Genomic DNA, 10,471 nt, shown 5'->3' with positions numbered 1-10,471 from the left:
GATTGCTGGGGGACACTTTGAATCGCCCTGGACTTTTGAGACCTGCCTCCTGAGCTGCCAAGGACTGAGGAGACATGGCTGTTTTGCTGGTACTATGTCTGTCTGTTTTGATGTTGTTTTGCCAGATTTGTCCACTGGTGAAAGACAGTCCTGTTGTTGAAGAAGTCCTGGAACCTGGCTTTTGGTTAAGAAGCCCTGAGACTGTCCTGCAGACAGAGAGTGAATACTGTCCACTGGTGAAGGACAGTGCTGTTGTTGCAGGGGTCTGGGAACCTTTCTGTTGGTTCAGAGGCCCTGAAGAAGGATTTTCTTGTTGTATGTTTACAGAAATCCTGGGAGAGGGTTTTGCTAATGTTTTCAGGGGTTCTAGAACTGTTCTACAGACAGAGGATGAATTAATGAAGGGACTGGCAATGTATCTTGTGGCCTTGCTAAGCCTTGTCTCCCCAGGAACTAAGATGGCTGAGAACTTGCCTCCTGTCAAGATGAAGAAAAGACCTCCATTTGGGTATTAAGTGCTGTGCTTAAACTTGATGTAACTCTGGGGTAGATTCAATTGTGATCCAGGGGTGGGGAACTTTTGACCTTTTTGTGTTCTATGGTTGAACAAGTGAATGTTCTTTACTTATGTTTGGAAACTAATCTCCATTTGAGAAGAGGGGCTTTGTGGTGGACTAAATGAAGGTACAGCCTAGGGGTGGAGTAGTATTTAGAACAGGGACTTTGTAATTGATTGTATGATTGGAAGGTCCTGGGGTGGAGTAGTACTTAGAGATTATTCAATCACACTTAGTAAATGCTGTATTTTGAATTATGTCATATTTTGACCTTCTCTGTTCTTGGTTTGTCACTGAATAAAATGGAGAGCACCTATGCTGGTATTCTGAACCTTGGGAAATTGCCTTTCCTTGGTGTTACAGTACAGAGGTTAGCTTCTCTGTGTCATTTTGTGGGTTCTGCAGCTCCAAAGTTTGTTCAGAGTCCCCTTTTTACATTGATTGGGGAAAGTGAAAGCCAGAGCTGCTTGGAGGTCCTGCTTCTACTCTGCCATCTTGATCTTACCTTCCACTCTTCATGGTTAAACTTCTGAAGAGTGGATGAGCAAATTATTATTTGCTATCCTCTGCCATTTGATGACATAATTGAGTTTGTTGCCTTGCCTTTTCAACATCTGCTTTTGTAACATTAATGTCACCATTCCTTTTTTCAAAATACTGTTGCACTCTGTCAGCTTCTTTGCAATCTCTCTCAAATTGTCTTTTTCTTGATTCAAGCTGTTTTCAGCAAGTTTCAATGTGCTGTTTAGCTTTCCGACCATCATGGAAATGGGATTTCCTTTCCTGCTTTAGTTCCTGCACATATGGAGTTAACTCCACAGTAATCTGTGAGGTCATATTCTCTGAAATAACTTGATGTTGCCCTGAATAACCATCCACTTCATTCAAAGTGGAAATGAAAGCTTTACATGATGTATACTTGTATTCTCCGTCTTCCTTTGAATTCCTTTTGGGTTGATATTTCTTTGAAAGATTCCTAAGTTGTTTTGCATAGCTGATTTCAATCTCTTGTTCCTTGACAAACTTGATGTATTTCTCTAGAATATCAATTCCCCCCCTGTGTATGTTTTTCTAAGTTGTCAAAGTGATCCCACAGCTCGGTGCCCCAGCTCATGGTACTGGTGGTGGGGAGGGGGGGGGTCTGTGTCCAGCTCCAGTGCTCAGTCCCCAGTCCAAGGCCACTGCCATCCCCTTCCCCTCTTCTCCCGCTCTCCCTCAGCTCTAGCTCCGCATCTCCAGGATGGGCGATCCCAGAAGCCCGAAGCTCCGTTCGTTGTCTTCCAACCGAGCCTCCCCAACCCAGCCCAGCCCGCAGCCTCCTCTGTTGACGCCTGCTACTGGCTCCATCTCCCAGCCCTTGCCTCCACCTCCTCCGCTCTGGCAGCTCCACAGCAAAATCCCCATTTTCTCTTAAAAGGGGTGTCCTCTCTATATCTCATTTTTTTATTGTTTTGTCTGTTTTTCAGAAAAAAATTTATTTAGTGTCTTGTTTAGTGTTATTTGTAGATTCTCTTACCTTGAAAAATTTCCATTGAAAAAAATACCATTGGAAAATGCAGTTAGTGCACTGCCCATAGGTGAATCAGGGTCGCAGCCCCGGGTCATATTCTGATGGTAAAAAAAAGAGCACTAGCACACCAGAGCTTGTGGACACAGGGAGTTGGGACCCTGCTCTCTGGACAAGGGTAGAAAAGTTGTGGTCACTCACAGACGAGAGCACAGGGCAGTAGAGTAGTGAACACAGGCCGTACAGTCTTGGAAGAACGAAAAATTTATGGACCCTCAGAACTAGCTCTGAAAACTGCTGTACAAAGCCCCCTCACTTTGGACAGTGTCCTCTCCACCCTAAAGAACAGAGCCCAAATTTAAGGTAAAGTTAAAAGTTTAAAAATAGACTGGGGAAATGAGTAAACATCAAAGAGAACCTGACCATAGAAACTTACTATAGTGACAGGGAAGATCAAAACACAATCACACAAGAAGGCAAAAAGTTCAAAATTGCTACATCCAAAACTTCCAAGACAAATGTTGATTGGTCTCAAGCCCCAAAAGAATTCCAGAAAGAACTCAGAAAAAAAATTTAAATATCAGAGAGGTTGAGCAAAAATTGGGAGAAAAACTGACAGTGATGCAAGAAATCCAGGGGGAAAAACAGTCTACAGCTTGGTAAAGGAAGCACAAAAAATTACTGAAGAAAATCATACCTTCAAAAACAAAGGAGACCAAATGGTAAGAGAAAGACAAGAATCCACTCAAGAAAACAATTTCTTAGAAAGCAGAATTGGTTACACAACTCCTTAAAAAGGAAAACTGCTATGATATGAGACAATTCCAAAAAACTTACAGTAGAACATGTTATGCAACTCCAAAGAAAGAATTGATGGAGTCTGAATGCAGATGAAAGTATTTACTATTTTTACTTTATTTTTATGTTTTTCCTTTTTTGTTCAGCTTCTACTTTCACAGCATGCTTAGTGTGCAAATAGGTTTTACTTGATTGCACATATATAACCTATATCAGACTGTCTGTCTTCTTGGGGAGGTGAAAGGGAAGAAGGAGAGGAAAAAATATTTTGAACTCAAAATCCTATAAAAGTGAATGTGAAAATTTGTCTTTGCACGTAATTTGAAAAAAAATAAAATACTATTTAAAAATAAAAATGAAAAAGTAGAGGTGGCAAAATGCAAAAAAAAAGGAACAAAAGCTCAATTTAAATAATAATACCTTAAAATTAAAATTGAGTAAGTGGAAGCTAATGACTCCATGAGTCATTAAAAAAACAACAGTGAAATCAAAATCAAAAGAATGGAAAAGCAGAGGAAAAGATGAAATATCTTATTGGAAAAATATCTGACCTTGAAAATAGACCAAAGACAGAGAGTTCAAGAATTATGGGACAACCTGAAAGCCATGATACAAATATGGTGGGGCCACAGTCAGGATATCTCAAGATTTACCAGCTTCTCCATTAAAGGATCAAAGGGCTTAGAATATGCTATTTTGGAGGGCAAAGGAGGGAGGATAACAACAAAAAAAAATCAACTACCCAAAAAAACTGAGCATAAACTTTCTGGGGGGTGGGGGTGGGGGAGAATGGATATTCAGTGAAATAGGAGACAGCATCTTTAGCATTCCTAAAGAAAAGACCAGAGCTGAACAGAAAACTGGACTTTCAAATACAAGACTCAAGAGAAGCATAAAAAGAAAGTTTCTTTGATAAAATATTCATTTCTCAAATATATAGAGAACTGAGTCAAATTTATAAAAATAAGAGCCATTCTCCAATTGGTAAATGCTCAAAGGATATGAAGGGTACTTTACAGATGAAGTAAGCAAAGTTATCAATATTCATGAAAAAATGCTCCAAATAACTATCAATTAGAGAAATGCAAATTAAAACTACTCTAAAGTAATACCCTATACTTATCAGATTGACAAATATGATGGAAAAGGAATGAGATTAATTTTGAAGGGGATTGTGGGAAAATTGAGATACATGCACTGTTGGTGGAGTTGTGAAGTGATTCAACAATTCTGGAGAATAAATTGGAACTACACACAACGGATATAAAATTATGCATATCCTTTGACCAAGAAACACTCCTACTAGGTCTGTATTCCAAAGAGATTTTTTAAAAAGCAAAAATATGTTCTATATATGTGCTATAAAATATTTATAGCAGCTCTTTTTGTGGTGGTAAAGAACTGGAAATTGAGGGCTTGCCCATTAACTGGGTGAATAAGTTGGGGTTTATGATGGTGATGGAATACTATTGTCCACTACAAAATGACAAGTAGAATGTTCTCAGAAAGCCCTTTTGTGAACTGATGCAAAGTGAAGTGCACACAACCAGGAGAACATTGTTCACATTAACAGAAATAATGCATGATTATCAACTTTAAATGACTTAGCTATTCTCACCTATATAAAAATTCAAGAAAATTCTGAAAGATTCATGATGAAAAATGTTATCCATCTCCAGAGAATGAACTGATGGAGTCCAAATGCAGAACAAAGTATGTTTCTTTTTACTTTTTTCTTGTTTTTTGTATCTTTTTAAAAACTACATAACTAATATGAAAATATGAAACTATTTGCCTTCTCACTGATACGAAATAAAAAGGAATGAGAGGATTTGGAACTCAAAATTTTGAAAAATGAATGCTAAAATTGGCCTTACATGATATTGGGAAAAATAAATTATTAAATCTAAGTATCTGTGTATCTATCTTTAGAAAGTGCAGCCTGACAGAAAAGAGCCAAATAGTTACAGTGAAAGAGTTTAGAGACCTGGAAAGATAAATTAAGTTTCATAATTGAGGCAGTTGTTCCAGTAAGCAGAGGTAACTCTCACTTTCAACTTTCTGCAAAAAATTAGGCTAAAAATACTGCTTTAAGCATCTTAGTAGATTTTGGAAGTTTGTAGATTAAACAGATGGATGTTAGTATTAATAATAAAGGATTTGGGAGAGTAATTATTTTCACTTAGCAGAAGCTTAACGTGCTGAAATATTTTAGTGAGTTTTGAGGTACTACTTTGTAGAATGAGTTTTAAGGAAAAACAAGAAATTTTGTAAAATTTTAGGGCTAAACAGAAATTAAATAATTTTTCTGAAGCTCAGTAGACCTACTATTTTAGGGTAATGAAGAAAAACAGTTTGAAGGTCATCCATGAGTGAAGAGGAAAATATCATGTGTGTGTATACACACACACACACACACACACACACACTTTCTGATTATATTTTATAGCTGCTATTTGTTAACCTTTTTTGACCATGAAAAGAGAAAATATTGTTTAGATCAGGGATCCTCTGACACCCCACCCCATCGTAGTACAGGTGACCCCTATCTCAAATCAAGGATGTACTGAGCCTTCTACTGCAGCTCAGAAAACCCCTGTGACTCCCTGGTTCAGAGAGTTCTTCCCCTGTGACATTGTTAACCCCTCTAAACTCAGATCAGGTTGCCAAATAAAGGTGATGAAAAAATTATGGAAAAAATGCATGGAAACTTGAGTTATACTATTGTCTCAGAAAATTTATTAGCTGTGTGATTTTAAGAAAGTTATGTTATCTATGTTTGCCTCAATTTCCTGATGTGTAAAGAAAGAAATTATAATCATATCTACTTCTCACTGTGGTGAGGATCAAGTGATACAGTGATTCTGAAGTGCTTAATATAGTGACTGGCATATGATAAGCACTATATAAAAAAGTTGAATTGCTATTATTTTTGTAATTGAATGTAATTACATACCTGCTTTTAGATACAATTAGAATAAAATGCCAAAGGTAATAAGATTAATAATTTTTTTAATATGGGATAATTTAGAAATACTTTTGGCTGAATTGACAACCCTTAACTGGCAATATGTTTGTTTAGTGTTTTCAGTAAAGGATATTGTGTTTCTTGTTGTTGTATTCCTAAATTCTCTTAAATTGTGAAATTTGATATTCCATTGTGTCAGCAGTGCTGCTAGACAAATATCTTTTTTTTTAAATGTAGATGCTGTTAGATTATGGATTAAGCTTTGAAAAGAATTTGATAAAATAGATATTTAAACATTGTTATATATTTAATGGGATATATTTTGTTTGAAAATAGATGTAATCATAATAAGTTTACTATAATAGACAGTGAGCTTTCATCTGAAAATTTTTGGCTAACATAAAAATTACAAAAATATAGGGTGGTTTAAGGATATAATTTCAATGTATCAATATGAGTCAACTATCAGGCATTTGCTGTATACTTGAGACCCTAGAATGGGGTTAATTTTAATTTATAAGTAAAGGAAAAATAAAATGTAACAGGGAAATATGAGGAATCAATAATATCCAAGCCCTAAATTGCAGTCAATGAAATTTTTCTACTTGAGGTAAAAACTTTTGGTATCATAATTTACTATTGTTCTGAGTTTTGATTACAGGAATGGTTGTCTGACCTATCATGAAAGGAATATTAGAAAATGACTTGTGCTGCATTCTGAGAACTGCTAAAGCAGGATATCTGCACTTGGGAAAACTTTTGGGGACAACCTTGGCATGGCCTAATGTAGGACCCCCTTGACTCAGGCTCCCCATTCTACTATGTCCTTTCTGAACAGAAAATTCCCCCCCATCCGGTTAATCCTAAACCTTGTTTCTGATACCTTGTGAATGCATGATTCACGGCATATACGACTGTAGCAGCAAGCACCCCAGCATGCCCAGGGTGGCTGCTCACACAGGTTCTTAGATCTGCTTTGATAAAGGAAAGTAACTCAAAATAGGTTAACAAGCTTACTTTAATCAGTCAAATATGTATCATTTACCTAGTTCAGGGGGAAAAGGTCAGCATCCCGAACTTCAGAATACACAGACAGAATTACCATGTTTCCCCGATAATAAGACACTGTTTTATTATTTTTTTTGAACAGAAAAACACCAGAGGGCTTATTTTCAGGGGAGGGATTATTTTAATGAACATTGACAGCAATTTTAATAAACAGGTAAATGTGAACAAAAAATGTACCTTTATTCAATAAGCAAATCACTGGGGAAGAACAGGATGACGCGCTCACAGCTGCAGCTCTGATTGGATGCAGCTTGGAGCGCGGCGTGCGTTTTACCGGGGGGGGGGGGAACGGTGCATACAGAGGGTACCGTAATGTAGCGTGTAGTGCAGGGGATCACCTTCACTACAGTAGCAATCTCAATAGGGCTTATTTTCGGGGGAGGGCTTATTTTAGAGGAATCTTACACAGTAAGGGGAGGGCTTATTTTCGGGATAGGTCTTATTATCAGCGAAACACGGTATCAAGATAGAGAAACAGATCAAGTAGACAGTTTCCAAACTGTCCAACCATTACATCCATACCAAATCAACATCTGGGTTTCAACATCTGGGTTTTTCAAAGCCGGGGGACTCTCAACAATGGCTTCCCAGAGTTTCATCTGATTAAATCACAGAACACTTCTCAAAGTGAGCCCCAAAACAAAGCCTCAAATTAGGGTTTATATAGCCTTCTCCTGGCTCAGAGAATGTAACAACCTTCTGGACCCACTGGTCAATCAAAAAGTAGCTACTGTAAACCAAACCTCCCACCCCAGGCTCCAGGTGCACTTTAGCCTAGGGGCAGGGAAGATCTTAAAAATTTACATTCCCATTACAATGACTCATGACTGGAATCAAACAGAGCTAAGGATATTTTCCTACATTGCTATATATGACGTTGATATAACTATGTTCCTCCTTTTTCTTTTATAGCAAATTTCTACAATCTGGGTTGGTGAGTAGAAGTTGTAGAAGTGCAAGTTAAAAATCTATTAAATAGGTTGATAGTATAACATCTCAGAATTCCTAGAATAGGATGCAAGTATGAAAAATCTTAGAATTTTCGTCTGCTTTTGTGGTCAAATTATGACATTGGAATGAAATCCTCTAAAAGGGTGAAGTAGCCAAAGTAATAAGACAAAGATGCAATGTAAAAATTTCCTAATTACATGGAATAGTAAATTTGGAGAAAGTAACAGTATGAGAATTGTTCTCTAAGAATGGAGGGGAAGATGGGGCGGGAGATGTTGCGTGAACCTTACTCTCATCTTAATTGACTCAAGGAGGGAAGGACATGCAATTGAGCATTGAAAACTATCTCACCCTAGAGGAAAGTAGCAGAGAAACAGAATAAGTGAAGTGGAAGAGGGCTAATAGAAGGGAAGGCTGATTAAAGGAGTTAATGGTATAAAGCAAAACAGACTTTTGAGGAGGGACAGGGTAAAAGGAGAGAGGGAGAAGGATAAACAAGGAAAAATAAGATGGAGGGAAATACATAATAATAATAACTGAGTGCAAATGGGATGAACTCACTGTAAACATGGAAGCAGATAGCAGAATGGATTAGAAACAAGAATGCAACAATATGTGGTTTACAAGTAACACATTTGAAAGAGAGAGACATGCAGAAGAAAAATAATGGGCTACTATGCTTCAGCTGAGGGGAAAAACAGGGATAACAATCATGATTTGAGATAAAGCAAAAGCAAAAATACACTGAATTAAAAGAGATAAGAAGGGAAATAATATTTTGCTAAATTGTACCCTAGAAAATGAATAATATTAATACTAAACATATATGTACCAAACTGCATAGCATTAAAAGTCTTAAAGAAAAAGGAAATGAGTATGAAATAATAAACAATAAATAAGTTAAAAAATAAATAATACATAGGATAAAACAGAGAGTAAAACTATTATAGTGGGAGACCACAACTCTCAAAACAAGATAAATCTAACCATAAAATAAACAAGAAAGAAATTAAGAAGATAAATAGAATTTAAATATTATAGCTATCTGGAGAAAACTGAATGGGAAGAAAAAGTAGTATAACCTTTTCTCAACTATACGTGGCACCTTCCCCAAAACTGACAATGTTTCACAGTGTAAAAAACCCTCACAACCAAATGCAGAAAAGCAGAAATATTAAATGTGTCTTTTTAAGACCACAATATAACATATTATTTTGAAAGGCAATGAAAATATAGATTAAAGTTAATTAGAAACTAAACAATCTAATCCTAAAGAATAAGACAGAGGCGGCTAGGTGGCACAATGAATAGAGCACTGGCCCTGGAGTCAGGAGGACCTGAGTTCAAATCTGGACTCAGATACTTAACACTTACTAGCCATGTGACCTTGGGCAAGTCACTTAACCCCAATTGCCCTGCCCTCCCCCCTCCAAAAAAGGTAAAAAAACAAGGTAGAAAAAAGAATAAGACAAAAAACAAATCATAAAAACAATAAATAATTTTATTAAAGAGGACAACAATGAGACAACATAACAAAATTTGTAGGATGCATTCAAAGCAGTATGTAGGGGAAATTTTCTATCTCTTATGCTTACATCAATAAATTCTTTGATTAGCATGCCCAAGACTGGACAATTTAAAAATCCACCCCCCAGTCAGTCATGAGAATGGTCCCACTTCTCAATGCACTATTCATACTCTCACTAATTGTTAACCAAACTAAGTTGATTGCCACTGGAACAAATGCTTTTCTAAGATCATGCAAGCAATGTGCATGCTGCCAGTATTGTCCTTGGCATTTGAGAGTGCCACTAACCTCTTATATTAATAATATAATAAGTAATATAATATAAGAAAAATGCTAGAATTATTAATGAAATGACTAATTATCCAGAAAATTTTTTTCATCATTACAATGGTCAAAGAATATAAACAAGATGTTTTCAGACAAATCAAAGTTATCTATAGTCCTACAAAAATGCTCTAAATCACTACTGACTAGAGAAATACAAATTAAAACAACTCTGAGGTACCACTCCCACAACTATGAGATTGGCTAATATCACAGAAAAGGAAAATGATAAATGTTGGATAAGATGTGGAAAATTTGGGACAATAACACACTGTTGGTGGAGTCTTGATCTCAGACAAAGTAAAAATATATTTAGTTAAGAGAAAAAAAGAAAACTACATCTTTTTAAAAGGTACCATAGACAATGAAATAATACCAATACTAAACATATATTCAGAAAATGGTATAGCATCATTATATCTACAGGAGGAGTTAAATGTGTTGCAGGAGGAAAGTGACAGTAAAATTATATTAGTTCGAGACTCCAACTTTACCTTCTCAGAACTAGATCATTCTAACTACCAAATAAACATGAAAGAACTTAAGGAGGTAGTTAGAATTTTAGAAAAGTTAGATATCATTGACCTCTAGAGAAAAATGAATGGGAATAGAAAGGCATTTCCTTTATCTTTATGTACTACTTTCTTAGGTACCTGGTACCTAAACAAAATCTGACCATGTATTAAGGCCAAAAAAGAAAGCCCTCAAAAACAAATGTAGAATAGAGATATTAAATGTATCCATTCCAGATCATGCTGCAATAAAAAATG

The 10,471-nt window shown here is 36.3% G+C and overlaps 1 protein-coding gene, 1 long non-coding RNA gene and 1 pseudogene across 3 annotated transcripts in view; 1 reads left to right on the top strand and 2 right to left on the bottom strand.

Annotated features, from left to right (window-relative positions):
* LOC138176568 (formin-binding protein 1 pseudogene) overlaps positions 1-1,757 on the bottom strand; it is a 2,971-nt pseudogene extending 1,214 nt beyond the window's left edge.
* Positions 1-10,471, top strand: part of LOC138176573 (PDZ and LIM domain protein 4-like) — a 148,706-nt gene that overhangs the window by 88,348 nt on the left and 49,887 nt on the right. The gene's annotated exons all lie outside the window — the stretch shown is intronic.
* The window catches only part of LOC138176574 (uncharacterized), an 80,673-nt gene that overhangs the window by 30,611 nt on the left and 39,591 nt on the right, over positions 1-10,471 (bottom strand). The window lies entirely within an intron of this gene.

This window comes from Petaurus breviceps, unplaced genomic scaffold (genome assembly GCF_028583685.1).
Source record: "Petaurus breviceps papuanus isolate PSGF00001 unplaced genomic scaffold, PetGlider_PUasm1.0 89984, whole genome shotgun sequence".
NCBI lineage: Eukaryota > Metazoa > Chordata > Mammalia > Diprotodontia > Petauridae > Petaurus > Petaurus breviceps.
The sequence above is the reverse complement of the archived record's forward strand: the minus strand, read 5'-3'. Positions and strand labels throughout refer to the sequence as shown.